Source organism: Fukomys damarensis, unplaced genomic scaffold (genome assembly GCF_012274545.1).
Source record: "Fukomys damarensis isolate Sample0158 unplaced genomic scaffold, DMR_v1.0_HiC HiC_scaffold_39, whole genome shotgun sequence".
Taxonomy (NCBI): domain Eukaryota; kingdom Metazoa; phylum Chordata; class Mammalia; order Rodentia; family Bathyergidae; genus Fukomys; species Fukomys damarensis.
Window position 1 is genome coordinate 111,225,521 of NW_022900951.1, and position 15,570 is coordinate 111,241,090.

The 15,570-nt window shown below is 44.1% G+C and overlaps 1 long non-coding RNA gene and 1 pseudogene across 1 annotated transcript; one reads left to right on the top strand and one right to left on the bottom strand.

Moving 5' to 3' along the window:
• Positions 1-2,745, top strand: part of LOC117283218 — a 50,274-nt pseudogene extending 47,529 nt beyond the window's left edge.
• A 30-nt stretch (positions 2,746-2,775) lies between these two features.
• Positions 2,776-14,500, bottom strand: LOC117284780. Its single transcript, XR_004515870.1, has 4 exons — positions 14,445-14,500; positions 13,740-13,943; positions 12,346-12,422; positions 2,776-2,924 (listed from the first exon to the last, which is right to left on the bottom strand). It is a non-coding gene; the product is annotated as an uncharacterized LOC117284780 (long non-coding RNA).
• Positions 14,501-15,570: the final 1,070 nt, after the last annotated feature.

Consider the following 15,570-nt stretch of genomic DNA (forward strand, 5'->3'; position numbering starts at 1 on the left):
ATTTTTCTTCATTGAATTTATTGGTACATTTTAGGTAGACAGTACAGTTACATTCATCATCGGGAACTTGTACCTTTACATGACAGATCTTGGTTCTCATTTTTCCCAATAGCTTGCGCTCCCTTGACCCCTGAAGAGGGTCAGCGACACTCAGCAACAGCTCCACACACCGAGAGGTCCAACAGGAGACTTTATTCAGGAGAGCAGATGAGAGAGAGAACAAAGAAGGGATGGTCCTTAATTGGTTTAGGGCTGGGCCACTGCATATCTGTGAGCAAGGTGGTTGCTTTTAACCTATCACAAGCCTTGATGCCTTTTCAGGACTTAGCCTTGCAGAAGCTAAGTTTCATTTCTCTAAACTGTCACAGCCTTGGGAAAAGAAGACTCAACACAGTGGCATGGAGGCATGAAGAACATAAAGAACCCAGAAGGGTGGCCTACAATGGCAGTGACAGGTCCCTAACAACCCCCTTCTCCCTTCCCTGTTTACAAATTGTATTTGCATTTTTGCATTTTTTCATATATTTTTCCCTTATTGCCTTTCCCCTACCCTTCCCAGTTCCCCTATAATCTTAGCCCTGTTCTTCCTATTTCACATCGTCATTTATACTGTTAGGATCTTGTTTACAATTCTAGTTTCTCACACCAAAGAAACTATTTGGTATTTACACATGTGTGTCATATTCATCTTACTTGAGTATAACCGTATTATGCATCCATTCTCCTATGAATGACTCTAGTTTCTCAGAGTTTTTATGGCTGAGTAGTATTCTATTTTATAGAAAAAAACACGTCTTGTTTATCGAGTCTCCAACTGATGGGCAAATGGGCTCTTTCCAAATTTTAGCTACGACAAACTGTGCCGCTATAAACATAGGTGCGCATATATCACTGTGATATGATTCTTTTAATTCTTTTGGAAAGATACCCAGCAGAGGGCCGGCTGGGTCAAATGGAACCTCTAATCCCAGCTCTTTGAGATATCTCCATACTGATTTCCATAGTGGTTGCACCACCAGTCTGCACTCCCACCAACAGTGGAGAAGGGTTCCTTTCTCCCCACAACCCGACATTTCTTATTGGTTGATTTCTTGATAGCAGCCGTTCTTTGTGGGGTGAGGTGGAATCTCAGTATTGTTTTCATCTGCATCTCTCGAATGACCAGTGATGTGCAACAGTTTTTCATATATTTACGTGCTGCTTTTACTTCTTTGCCTGAGAAATGCCTGTTCATTTCAGATGCCTGTTTTGAATCAGGTCTTTATATTTGGGGTGGGCTGATTTCTTGCAGTTCTTTATATATTCTAGACAACAGTCCTTTGTCTGAGGAGCAGCTGCTAAAATTCTTTTACCACAATGTAGCTTGTGTTTTAGTTCTGATGACGGTTTCTTTTGCAGTGCAGAAGCTTTTTCGTAAGAGGAGATCCCAGTTGTTGATTCTTTCTCCTAGTTCCTGTGCTACTGACAATTTGTTTACAAATAAATGATAATACCTATACAACATACAGGAATCTGTGGGACACAATGCAAGCAGTTCCACGTGGAAAATTCATAGCAGTTGGTGCCCAAACTAGGAACATAGAGCGAGCTCAAATAAACATCCTAATGATAAATCTTAGACTCCCAGAAAAAGAAGAGCAGGAAAAACCCAAAGCTCGTACAACAGAGGAAATCATAAAGATTACAGCAGAAATCAATGCAATAGAACCTAAGTAAATGATACAAAAAAATAAATGAATCACAGAGGTGGTTTTGTGAAAGAATAAATAAAACGGATAAACCCTTAGCTAACCTTGTGAAAACAGGAAAGAAAAGGCTCAGATCCGTGCAATTAGGAACGAAAAAGGTGGAGTCACAACAGATCCAACAGAAATCCAGAGGATCATAAATATCTACTTTGAGAACATGGAGTCTAATAAAATGGAAAACACAGAAGAAATGCACAGATTTCTACTTACTTATGAATTAACAAAATTGAACCAAGATAAAAAGCCTAAACACCCTAATTACTACCAGTGAAATTGAAAATATCATTAAAAGTTTACCAACAAAGAAAAGCCCAGGTCCTCATGGATTCACGGCTGAATTTTATAAGACATTTAGAGAAGAACTACTGCCACTACTCTTTAAACTTTTCAATGAAATTGAAAGGGAAGCAATACTTCCAAATTCATTCCTGGAGGCAAGTATCACTTTGATTCCCAAACCAGGGAAAGACGCAATTAAAAACGAGAACTACAGGCCAAGCTCCTTAATGAACATAGCTGCAAACATCCTCAATAAGATACTGGCAAACAGAATACAGAGGGTCATCAAGAACATCATACATCCTGACCAAAATGGATTTATTCCAGGGACGCAAGGATGGTTCAACATACGTAAATCGATAAATGTAATCCACTATATTCACAGAGTCAAGGACAAAAGCCATATGACATACTCTCAACATCATCATATTTGAACACAGTAGGAATCAGTGGTCTGTGTACAGGCCCATGCTCAGCTTGTTACCATTTAATGAAAAATATTTTTTGACCTAAGGAACACTTTCACGAAGAGCCAGCTTCAGAGAAACAGCAGCCGATGCTTTTGTGCTCTGAAAACCTGATGGAAGGCATTGAGCAAAATCACCTCACAAAAAACAGAGACAGGCTCACCCAGAACCTGTCACCGTTCCTCAGAGAAGTCAATGACTCCAGGAAGAATTATACTTACGCTGTGAACAGCAGTGACATGATGAGCTGACAGCTCCTTGGATTCTAACTTTGATGTGGCCCAGAGGTGGAGACACTTGCAAAGGAGAGGGCCTGGCTGATCTGGCTCTTTCCATCGCATTGTGGGGAACATGGCAAAGGTCATCCGGCTACTTCACCAGGGACCAGGGGTGTGCGTGCACTCAGTATGGGACAGGGCGCTGCTGGATCCTGCAGGAATGGTTGGAAGGATGATGAGAGGAGATAGAGACACAAACATCTCAGATTCTATCCGCTTCCTCCAGGGGCAACCCAGGGGGTGAATCGCCAGTTTTCCGCCACAATCTGCCTTATATATGTGTACATTTTTGGTAATATTTAGAACAAGGTTTATATTGACTCAGAAAAAAACAGATAAAGTGAGGAATGATGCTGAATGCTTGAACAGAACAACACTTAACATTTAAAAGGTAAATTAACTGTGAGCATATCAAAACAGAGCCATCCCAGATTTTAGTGTTTTTTCCATTGAAACAAATGCAGCACGATTTCCCACATGGTTTCCCTCTGTCATCAAGTGGCTGGAAATATCAGCAAAGTCATCCAGAGTTTGAGAATAAATACAAGTTGAGCCAGCAAAGGGGTTCAAGTAGGTGGCTAAAAAGAACTTTGCTGAGGAATGATCTGCCGTTACCTCAGAGAAAGTTTGGACAGGTCAAGGCCAACAGAGGGACCAGACTCTTGTTAATAAGGAGTTAAGGAATCCCTCCCACGGAGAAAAAAAGCCTTCAGGCATTCTGTGGACTTCAGGTCTCTTCGTTATGTGTGGGGCGCCTCCGTTAGGAAGCGCAGGCCTAGGTGTCTCCTTCCCCCTATAGGTCCCAAGAAAAGCAGATGGGTAATCTATTTGATCCCATCACCACACAGATTCCACTGACCTCACCACTAGGCCATATCCTTAAAAATGCGACAGATTAAACAAGAACGGCTAATTTACTGTTGTAATATAGTCTGAATTCAATAGGAACTGAGAAGTCGCAAAGGATTGGTACAAGATGGTACTTTAAAAGAACAGAGTATTCTCCAGTTACAGAGTTTCTGCTTGGAACATAAATGGTGGAGTAAAATGCCTTTATGTTCAGGGTTTTGTGATTCTGCATCACAGGAAATGGTGAAAGATGAACAGGAAGACTCTGTTCTGGAACTATTTTTCTCTCAGGGGGATGAGGGCCTTTCTGACCTACCTGATGATCCTGGGAGGTCTCTTCCACCTTCTACTTTCAACCCTCAGGCTAGGAAATCATGCCCCTTATTCAGTTGCAGATGTCCAACAGTACAAGGACAGATTAGGTCAGCAGTCAGAAGAGACCCCAGTAAGTTTGCAGATGGGTTTCAAGCTTTCACCCTTGCTTTTGAATTACCGTGGAAAGATGTCCAATTCATCTTGGCCACTGGCTGCACCTCAGATGAAAAACCAAGAGTCCTATAAAGGTTAAGCACGATGCACATGGATAATACGCTGCAAAAAGGGAAGGAGGCCACCCTGCAGAAGCTACGATCCCCTCAACAGAGGCAAACTAGAGGCATAGTTGGGGTGCAGGGGGTGCTTACTCGGATATTCTTCACTCTTCCTCTGGTCTGTCGCTTTGATGGTCAAATGTTTGTCCCTGAGCTTCTGATTGTCCCACAGTGTCCTACTCCCTTGGTAGGAAGGGATTTATTTTCAAAATTTGAGTCAATTCTCAAATTCCACCTAAGTCCAAAACATATTTTACTCCATGGGTGGGACTCTATCAAGTCTCCCCGACCAAATTAGCCAACAGGTCAAGTTTGAGGGAAGGTACAAGGGAACATCTGGTACAGCAAATTCAGGTACACCAGGAATTGATAAGACTAAAAGATCCCAAGTAATTTCCTAATCAAAAGCAGTATTCAATCATGGCAGAAGCACATAAAGACCTCGAACTTCTCATAGACAGGTTTCTCAAATATGGCTTTTTGAAACCTTGTCGGTCTCAGTGAAATATTCCCATTCTCCCTGTAATAAAGCCCTTGAGAAAATATGGGACGGTACAAGACCTCCATCTTACTACCAAGGCTGTCGTTCTACTCCAACCTTTAGAGGCAGATAAAAATAGAGTTCTCTCCAAAAGTCAAAAGGATACTAACCGGTTCTCAGTCTTAGAATTAAAAGACACATTCTTTTCCACCCCTCTGCATTCACACTCTCGGGTGCTGTTTGCCTTTGGATTGAAAAGTCCTTTGCAAGAGAAATGCAGCAATATTCTTGGAACATTCTCCAACAAGAGTGTGGAGGTAGCCCTCACCTTTTTGCTCAGGCACAAGAAAGAGACTGGAGGAGCCTAAACCTAGAAGGAAGAACCATCTTACACTATGCAGATGATATTCCAGTTTGAAGCCAAACCGAGCAACAATTTAACCAGAACACTGTACAAACTCTTCCCTCGTTAGCTAAGAAGGAATTTAAAAAATCTGCAGAGACCAGGCGTCCCTTATGACTTCTGAAGTGGGCTTCACTTTCTATTGCTCCTGCCTGGGTAGGGTGTGCCTCTTGGTGCTCCTGCAGCCCCTTGTCCAGGCATCCCTAGGGCCACTTGAACAAGGTGTCCTCCACAACCCAGGTGCGGCCAACACTCCAGAATCTGATGACGAGGAACCAATACTGTTTGACCATCTAGCTCTGTAATTTTCTCCAGAGGAATGTATAAGTTTGCACCCTACCCAAAGGTCCTTTACCAGAAAAGCCACACAGGACTGATTCAGGGATGGAACTTTGATGGGAGAAGAAATCAATACTGAGACCAATGAGCAATTAGGACTAGAGGCCGTGAACTTGAAGAGCTTTCCTACTGTGACCAATGAGCAGTTCAGCCTACAGGCCTTGGAACTTGAAGAGCTTTCCTCAGAAAACCGCTCCACTGCTGCACCCCTAGTCCACTACCACAAAGGTCCTCTGAGGATGCAGTTGGAATCCCTCCCTGATAGCGAAATGTCAGGTGGAAGTTCCACTTACAAGAAAACGTTAATAAGTGTCTTAGTTAATACTGAAAACCATACCTTCTTAGCAGAACTGTCTCAAAGTTTAGGGGTCAGATCACTTTCTGAAATTCTTGAGGTACCCTGGAAGAAGCCAAAAATGAGAAAAAGTGTCCTGAATGTGACCAAAGCTTCACGGATAACTCAGAACTTGCTTCGCATCAGAAAATTCATTCAGGAGAGAAAAGTATAAAGGTGGCGACTATGCGAAGACCTTCAATTATAGAGCCAACCTGAAGACACACAGGAGAATGCACACTGGTGAGAGGTATAGAAGTGCACCAAATGTGGTGCTTCAGCCAGCAGGCACATCTGTCCCGGTACATTGAAGGGACACATAGAGGAGAAGCGCTACACAGTGCTATAGGTGGGAGAGGTTTCGTGTGGCTCCCGGGATTACCATAGCATCAGAAAAGCCACACTGAAAAATCACGTGAATGTGCTCACCATGGTAAATCTCTTGCTCAGAAAACAAACCTTGTTTGCATGACCATAGACACGCACCAGCAACCAACTTCCAGCCCACTCAGAGCAAAAAGAGCTTCAAACAGCCTTCATACCCTGCCCTCCCTGAGAAGAGTTGCAAGGAAGACTCCCACTAGTACTGTGTTGGTGATGAAATTTGTTTTGATTCTCCAGAATCGAGCCCTTTCGTTGTCCTGAGTGTGACAAGAAATTCCCCTGTTTCTCCAAGCCTCTTTCTCATCAGAATATGCACAGAGAAGAAAAGCTCTACACATGTGAAATGTGTGCAGAAAATCTTACTGTGGATTCATAATTTGCATGCCATCGGAATATCCACAGCCAACAGGTACATTTTACATGTCCAGTTTGTGGGAAGAGCTTTAAAGTGAATATGCAACTCGTTACTCATAACAGAACCCAAAAGAACCACACCCTGTAAGTCTACTGCATTTTCAGCCATAAAAAAAAGAAATACAATAAAAATCTCCAAACATAAGGCTCAACTATTCCTCCCAAAAGATCAATATCTCCGATATAGTCTCACCCCAGAAAATGACAGCTAGGTAGAGATCAGATCCAGGCCCTGATCTTGGAGATGCTGCCACCAAACAACAGCTTCATTTCTTCCTGGGAATGGCCGGCTTGTATAGCATTTTATATCTAATTTTGAACTGATGGCAAAACCTTTATATGAGGCACTAAAGGGCCCTGGATCTTTGCCCCTAGAATGGAGAAAAGAGATTTACCATGCCTTAAGAAAAATAAAGTGTGCCTTTACTCTTCAGCACTGGGAATACTTGACTTAAAACACCTAAAATCTTATTTCTGTATCAGAAAAGGGAGGTGTTACTTTGGTTGGGAGTCTTGATCCAAAGACTAACACAAGAACTCCACCCAGGGGATTTTTTTTCCAAGATACTACACAGGGGGGCTTCTGCGTGTCCAACCTGGCTGAGAGCAATAGCAGCCACAGCTGTATTGACACAAGAAGCTACAGACTTAATTTTGGGATAGAGACTAGAAGTCCTAACTCCCCACCAGGTCAGAGGTATTCTGGAAACAAAAGGTTACTTGTGCTTAACAGGGGGATGGCTCATTAAGTATCAGGCTATCCTCTTAGATACCACTGAGGTTTCATAAACACTTGCACTACTATTAGCCCTACTTCTTTGATGCCTAAAGGTACAAAGGTTAGCCATTCTTGTGAACAAGTAATCTCCCAGATGTATGGAGGCAGTCAGGATATTAGTGACCTGCCTGTCCATGATCCTGAGGAGGGTCGGTTCAATGAGGGATGGACCTGAGTCTGAGAAGAACAGGCAGGTTATGCAGGTGTCGGCTTACAACAGGTGACTGAAGCTAAACATCCCCTTGGACCTCTGCTCAAAAGCCAGAGCTCGTAGCTTTTACATGGGCATTGATATTAGCGAAAGGTTGGTAGAGAGGTGGAAAGGGTGGCCCTACAGCCCCTTAAGACTCCAGCCTTATTCTCAACTCCTGAGGAGCCATTAAAACCAGTCTATACCCCACAAGAGGATAAACAGGTCATAGGACAAGAAGGAATTGTAAATGGACTCTTGTAGTATGTCAAATGAACTGATTCTTCCCCAAGGAAGGCAGGCTCTAAAAACACTTCACGATTCCTCCCACATGGGAAAAGATACCACACTAGACACCATCACTCAAGTTTTCACAGGACTGGGACTAGCAATGACCATCCAACGGGTCTGCACAGCTTGCCCGTGTTGTGCTTACAAATCTCCAGACAATCCCGAACGGCTTCTCTTTTAGAACCTGTACAGAGGAGAAGAAAACACCCTGGGTAGAACTCGCAACTAGATTATATCCTTATGCTACCATGCAGAGGATGTACACAGATATTGATTCTAGTTGACACCTTCACGGCTGGACTGAAGCCTTTCCTACCCACTCAGAAAATGCTAGAGAGGTACTTAAGATGCTTCATAAAGAAATCATCCCCAGATTTGGACTATCCCAGTCTCTCCAGGGTGACAATGGACCTCCCCGTACCTCCCAAATAATTCAGGGAGTGTCAAAGACATTAGGAATACAGTATCACTTTCTTTCCACTTGGTGGACTCAATCTTCTGTAAAGGTAGAGAGCCTATCAGACCTTAAAGCAAGCTCTGCAATAACTCTGACAAGAGAAATCTGACTCCTGGCTCTAATCTTCCAATAAAACTCATGTGGGTTCCTAACATGGCCAAAACTGGGTTAAGTCGGAGCCTATTTGAAATGTTAAATGAAAGGTCATTTCTATGCTCCGAGATGATAGTAGACTGAGCGGCTATTATGAGACTCTTACAGTATCTTATAAATCTTGGCCAAGTAAAAGAAGCTATGCAAATGTCTGGAAACAGTGCTACCAGCTCCTGGCCCAGGGAGAACACCTAGTGTCCATACTGGAGACCAAGTGCTTGTAAAAACTCGGAGAGAGGTAACACCAGGAGATCGATTAAAGCCAAACTGGAAAGGTTCTTGTTCAGTTCAGTGACACCTGAAACATTAGAGCTGGAACACCATAGGCTTCCCTGTATGAGATATTCTGGTCAGAACGCAGAAGACCAGAAAGCTGCTAAGACCATGCGCAGGAGGTTTCTGCTGGGAAGAAGGACTGCATTGGCTGCTGGACACCACATGATGGGTGTTATAGCTCGGCAGGAAGTTTGTCTGCATTTTCATGTGTCCAGAGACTTTTCTTGAAATTTAAATTAAGGTGGTGGACTACTTAATCTGAAGTAATCTGGCAGAAGAAATTTCAAGGCAGGCTAATGTTGAGGTAGTAGCATGGCTGCTGCTGTCCTTTAGGAAGATCTGTGCTGAGAATCAAGAGCAAAGAGTCCAGCAGAATGATTTAAATCATTGTGAGTTGGGGCAAAAAGGAAGCTCCAGGAAATCTGTGGACTGCAAGGACAGACCAGAGGATCTCTTCCCAACTGAGAAGGAACAGAACAGAAAGGAGTGCCTGAGGGCATCACAAGAAGCAGCAGGACTCCCCCATTTACGGGCACAGAATAGCAAAGTTGAAAGACTTTGCTTTGAGAAGAAAGCCCCAGAGCAGGCGGCATGATCCTGAAGGGTGGCAGCCTACAGAATTTGTTCCCTGGAACTGGCTTCCGAGTGCTCAGCAAAACAGGTTCTCAACCCCTACAGCCAAGAGAGAAGGAAGCCTGACTACTGCGCCAGCTGGCGGCAGACCTTGGCATCCTCTATGGGGTGTTTGTTGAAGGTGCATGCAGAGTCGAAGATCTGTGGGGTCAGGAAGGCTTCCAGCCAGACTTCAGAAGGCCTAGGAGACCAGGCAGCGTGCCCCTGGGAAGGCAGTGTGTGAGGCTGTGGGCGGGAAGCCAAAAGTACAGTGGCGACCACAGAAGTTTGGCGAAGCCAGAAACCTGGATAGTGTAAGGAAAACCGCAAGGAGGAAGCGGAGGTGTCCCAAGACAGAAGCTGTGGGAGCTACAACCACCTAAGGGGTGGAGCCTGCCAAGCCCTTTAGAGCTCATATCTTGCCGTAGACTGCCTCAAATGCTGGACATGGAACCACAAGACTTAATGTTGCCTTGCTGGAATTGTGTTTGCTATGTTTCCATTGCTTATTACACCCCTTTTTCTAACTTTGGGAATGAAAATGTCTATCTTGTGCCATTGAAGCTTGGAAATATTTAACAATCTTTTCATTTGTGGAAGGACTTGCAGCTACATCTGCTTTAAATCTCAGAGGAAACTATTGAGTTGGACATTTCAGCAATCCTGAAATTGTTAGAACTTTGGTAACTCTTGGACTAATTGTCTTTTGCATAAAGGAATGTGCATGAGTCTCTGGGGTCCAGGGGAGGAATGTTGTGGTCTGTGTCTACATGTCCACCCAAAGCCTCATGCAGTCTTTTTCAGAGGTAGCTGGATCATGAATGTGTGACAGATTTGTGGTGCAATGCTGGGATTAAGGGCATGACTTGACTTACGAATCAGTCCACTGATTGGTTCTGCACTGCCCTCATCCCCGTAGCATACACAGAGCGTAAAAGGGGCCGAGAAAAGCCGCTCAATACCTCTGCTGCCTTTGCTACCCTGTGGGAGCCATGAACTGCCTTTCCTCTACAAGGCCCGTCTGCCACGTCACCCTGCCTTTGAAGCAGACTATGAAGGACGGAAGCCCCTTTCCTATGAATGAATCTAAATGGATCCATACTGAGGATATACTCCTAAGTGAAACAAAAAAGTCACACATGTGTAAATACCGAACAGTTACTCTGGTGTGAAAAACTATAAGAGTACATAAGATCCTAATGAGATAAATGACCATGTGAAACAGGAAGAAAGGGGCTAAAGGTGTAGGGAAGGTGGGAAGGGTAGGGGAAAGGTAATAAGGGAAAAGAAAAAAAATAGGAGAAAATGAAAAATGGGAAATCAAGTGTTTCTCAAGGGGGAGGGTAGGAGGGGGTGAAGGGAGAGCAGGGACAAGGGTAAAAAATGAGAATCAAGACCTGTCATGTGAAGGTACAAGACCCCAATAATAAATGTAACTGTACTGTATACCTAAAAGATACCAATAAACTCGATGAGGAAAAGAAAAAGGACTAAAGCCTCTAAAGACTTTGAGCCAAAGAAACCCTTTCCCCTTTCACACTGGGGTTTGGGTATTTTGTCTGAGAAAGGAGAGAATGTAACTACCACATGGGGGATGGCGAAAGAAGCTGAGAAAACAAGTGGGACCTGACAAAAACAAGATCTCGGTACAAAGCTAAATAATTCCCAGGACCCCATGTTTGGCCCATCTCGCAGTCTCCCAGAGGATGTGAATGGCACAAAAGAAGAGACATCCAACAAGGAGCCTGCTACCCTGTGGCTCACGTAGTTCACTTGGCATGTCTCAGACACATGGTCCCACTTTATTTGTGCGTTTCATCATTTTCTCTCTTTGTTCAGCCTAAGTTCCTTTACCAGAGCTAGTTTTTCCCATACCCCTTTACCCCTCCCTTTACAAATAAAATTTTGGCACCGTTTTTATTTAACTCTTTCAGTTCTTTGCTCCAGGCAAGAAGAAGCCGGAATGTGTGTAACTGGTGAGCGACTTCTAAGGAACTACATGACCGTACAACTGCGTCCCCTTTCCCTGAATTAGGAGACCTCCAGATTCCTGACACCGGATTCCTCTGTGTAGTGGAAAGTTTTCTGATATCTAAGCACAGAACCCTCAAAGCAAAACACCCATGATTTCGTGCCTGGATCCCAAATATCTGAGGACTGAGAGTCTGCCAATGTGCAGTTGCTTTGTGAATGCAAACAGGGAAATTCGGGCTTCTCAGCAGGGTGTCTGGGACAGTAGGGAAGGACATCCCATCACGGGCAGCTCAGCTTCTGAAGTCTCTGCCAGTGAACGTGGCTCACTGTAAATTCGGAGGCTGAATGGTCACTTCAAGCCAAGGCAGGTGTGCCATAGTATAGCACTTGTTTCTCACAAAATTTCTTTTTCCCATAAGAGAGACAAAAGCCACCTTTCCTAGGGAATGTTTTCAGAATCCAATGCACTCACAAAACAATCCAGACATTGCAAAACTCCCACCAGCATCCCAATCCCTCCCACCTCATAAGGAAGGGAACGTAAGGACCTGCTCCCATAGAAAACAACTCTGAATTACACAAGGCCATAGATCACACTGACGATGTGCACTGTTTTAATGTAGGTATGCAGAAGGGGGAGGAGACATCCTTAAACAAACACTGTTCATCACAGATTTAACACACCAAAGTCTCCTGTCCTCAGTGTGCAAGAGCAGCTCTGCACAGTGCAGTTACTATTGCCAGGCCATTCCCCCTCCACACAGTTGTTATACCCTGAACAAGGGGCCAGAGCCAATGGGCTTTCCATGTTTCCTCATCAGAGCAGTCCTCTTTGCTGTTGAGCCTCTAAATCTATTGTCTCAGTAAGTAAGAGAATGGCTGAGAAACCATATGTGAAAACCCCTTAGTACAGCATATGCTGACCCGCCAATTTATCCCATTATTTCTACTGCTACTCGTTTCTCTGCATCACTGTACTCAGAGGAAATGGGAGAGAAATTAGCAGTTCAGGAATCTCTTCCTGTTGAAGGTCCAAAGACATACTTACAAAGACTTCTTGAGGCAAGGGAGTTAGCTCAGTGGTGCTGCTGCCTTCTCACAAGCACAAGGTTCTGAGTTTGATCCCTGTTAGCAGAAGAAAAAAAAAAAAAAGCAAAAGACTTCATGGACTGGGGATGCACACTAGTGGTAGACAGATTATATAGCATGGCCAAAGCCTGTGGTCTGATATCAGGACCATTAAAAAGGCTTTACGTGCCCTATGATTAAAACCAGAAGACGTGGAGCTACATAAACCTGGATTGAGTCCATGCACTTTAACATCTTGGATAAGTCACCCCGGCCAGGCAGAAATATGTTTCATAAACCTTTAACTGAGTCTTTAGAATCCATTCTTTTTTCACATTTATGAGTAAGAAACATGAAAAACCACTTTTAGAGAAACCCGAGTTTGTCCTGAAACCTGTTACAGCAAGAATCTGCCATACGTCCGTGTTGCGCCTAGTGAGTGGGCATTCTCCATAACATGACTGGGGAAACAGAAGTGTTAAGGGTGGCTGAGGCACGCACTTGCGGGGAAGTTCCACGACCAAACCCCACATTGAATTCAGAGGAGCTGCACCTCTTCTTTCAGGGATATCCTGACTCGTGAGTGTGCGACCAGATAGAGAAGGCACCTCGTTAGATCCACGGCCTCAAGACTCCTTCCTGAATGCCACAGCTCAGCAGAATTACCCATGGGACCATTCGGTTCAGGCTTCTCCACAGCGTCCCAACCCACCACAACACAGAGAATCAAGAGGACCATGTCACTCGGAGGCAGAGGGACGCAGGCCATGTTTAGCAAGGAGGGTAAGGAGGCACAGTTCAATTTCAGTTTCACAACTTCTTTTGAATAGGAAATAAGTTACCCTTGATTGCCATTGCATTCTCTGCTTCAGAAACATGGGTGTAGAAGCAGATTTTTCTGTGTTTCTAATGCCCTAGTGTTTCACTGGGTGGCAAATAACAAAGACTCGCCTAAGGATTGAAATCACCTAAGCATTTCAAGTAGTTTGACACATTGCCAGCATAAACAAGAAAAGAAAGAACAGAAATGCCAATAATCTGGGTAAAAGCTACATGTTTCAGTTCCTGAAGAACTGAAGAAAAGGGGAATTTGACCCCAAGGAATTTCTGGGCCTCTGATGCCACATTTTGAAGGAAAATACTGCCAGTAAAAAATCAAAGGAAAAGATGGTCTCCAGCGAGTCCACAGTAAGAGAGTGCTTAAGAATATCTTACAGACTAGTGTACGTTTCTACCTTCTTTTGCAAGTGATGAGATGTAAGCATCTGAATTTTTAGGTATCGTCCCACCCTAAATTGAAGTGAATTTGTGTAAGGAAAAAATGAGGAGAAATTTCTCTGTCGCTGCCAAGTAACAGGTCCTCCATCTACACACCTCGCACATTACAAATGGTGGTGAATCCTGATGGCTGCCGGGTGCTGAGCCCTGTCAACCTCCAGGTGAGGAGTCCAAGCTGGGCAACACAGGATGAGTCTCAGGGATGAACAACCCCAGGATACGGGCTTCTTCTTCCATCACAGCTGGATTTGTGTGGTGGCTTCCAAGATGTCCAGTTAAACAGCGAGGAGTCTCCTTGCCCTAGAAGAGGAAATATGCATGTAACTGAGATTATGGCAAAGTACATTGAGCTGCACAGAGGTGGGCCTGCAGTGGTGAGAGAAGGAGTGAAACCAACCACCCTAATATGTGAGACTCTGTCCAATATGTGGGCCTCGGGACCTGAGACACTAGAGCCTGGGCACCTACTGTGTGCTACACACATCTCAAAGATGACTGCGTGTGAGTCTCACAACATCTAAAATACAAGGTATGATTCCCACTGTGTTAATGAGGGAATTCAGGCTGAAAAATGACAAATGGTATAGCCCATCAAGGCTGAATGACTTTCAAAGCAGACAACTGGAGGGGTGAAGTCTTTAAGAGACACTGGTCCATGTGTTCTGTCATTGGGGCCCTTTGTCTCTGAAATTCCTGCCAAATATTTGACCTTCCGTGCGGATGCAGACAGCATTCTCCAACACCACCACGTCCATTGTTGCCAGCTTTTCCTATTAGGTAGATAGCACTGATCCCGATTACCTCCATTTGTTGCCCACTGTAGAAAACTTGAGCAGCACTTGTAGGATCCCCACAATCCTGGAGTTCATTTGGACGGTCCAGTGCAGTCTATTTTTCCTTCTACCTGCTATGGAAAGAATTTTGAGATATTCGGAAAGACTAAAAGTTTGGTGGTAAGATTTTAGTCTCAGGTCTCTACAATCAGAAAATTGAAGCACAGTGAGTTTCTCTGTTACAGTGGCAACCACATCAAACAGAGGGAAACGAAGAATAAGTGGAAGAAGTCACGGCTTAATAGGATCTGCACCCAGATCTACACTGAGAGTACCGTACAGGGCCCACGAACTGATCTAAGCACGGTTGATGGTGCCTAAGTGAGAGATTCTGTAAAGGGCTTTCCACTCCATTCTAAATGACGGCATATGTGGCAGCAGATTCTCCCTGACCTCTGCACAGCTCTTCTCAATGTTGCTCCCATTTACCTGTTACTCTGTGCAGCTGGTGCTGTCTCCACTCCTTCGGCATCACAGGATCACAGACCACCCAGTCCTGGTTTTCCACTACAGGTCTTAAGGGAGGTGGTGACCGTAGAATGATGCAAAGATGGGTTAGGTGGACTGTGGGTGGACAGCCCGCTATCAGTGTAGACATACTAGGTACTGGGAAATTCCCACTGCAAGTGACTGAAGTGCACACACCACTTTTATGTAGAAGAATGTTTGTAACCTGTGTTGGGAGCTGAGCGCTCCAGTTTGCAGCTTATACCAAGTGGGCCAAGTGAATGAAAGTTATGGTAGGATTACAAGGACTTTACCATAACACCAGAGAGCACCGCGATCCAGAAGCCTGACTGCCTTTTGCGTAAGGCACCATAATTAAATATTACAGCACAATTACAACGTATGTCTCTGAGAGACAATACCACATATTTTCTAGAAGGGGAGTTTCAGAGAAATCTTTGTTTTCTTGTCATTCAGTAACAAATTGATTGAATTACTCGAAACTATGAAAAACAAATCTGGGAAAACCGTTTTCATTCAATAACAGGCATCAAAATTTTTACAAATGGGTTTTATGTCTTAGTATATAAACAAATGCGGACAGTTAAACAATGAAGAAAGCGTATCCAAGGGCATGTCTGTGTGAT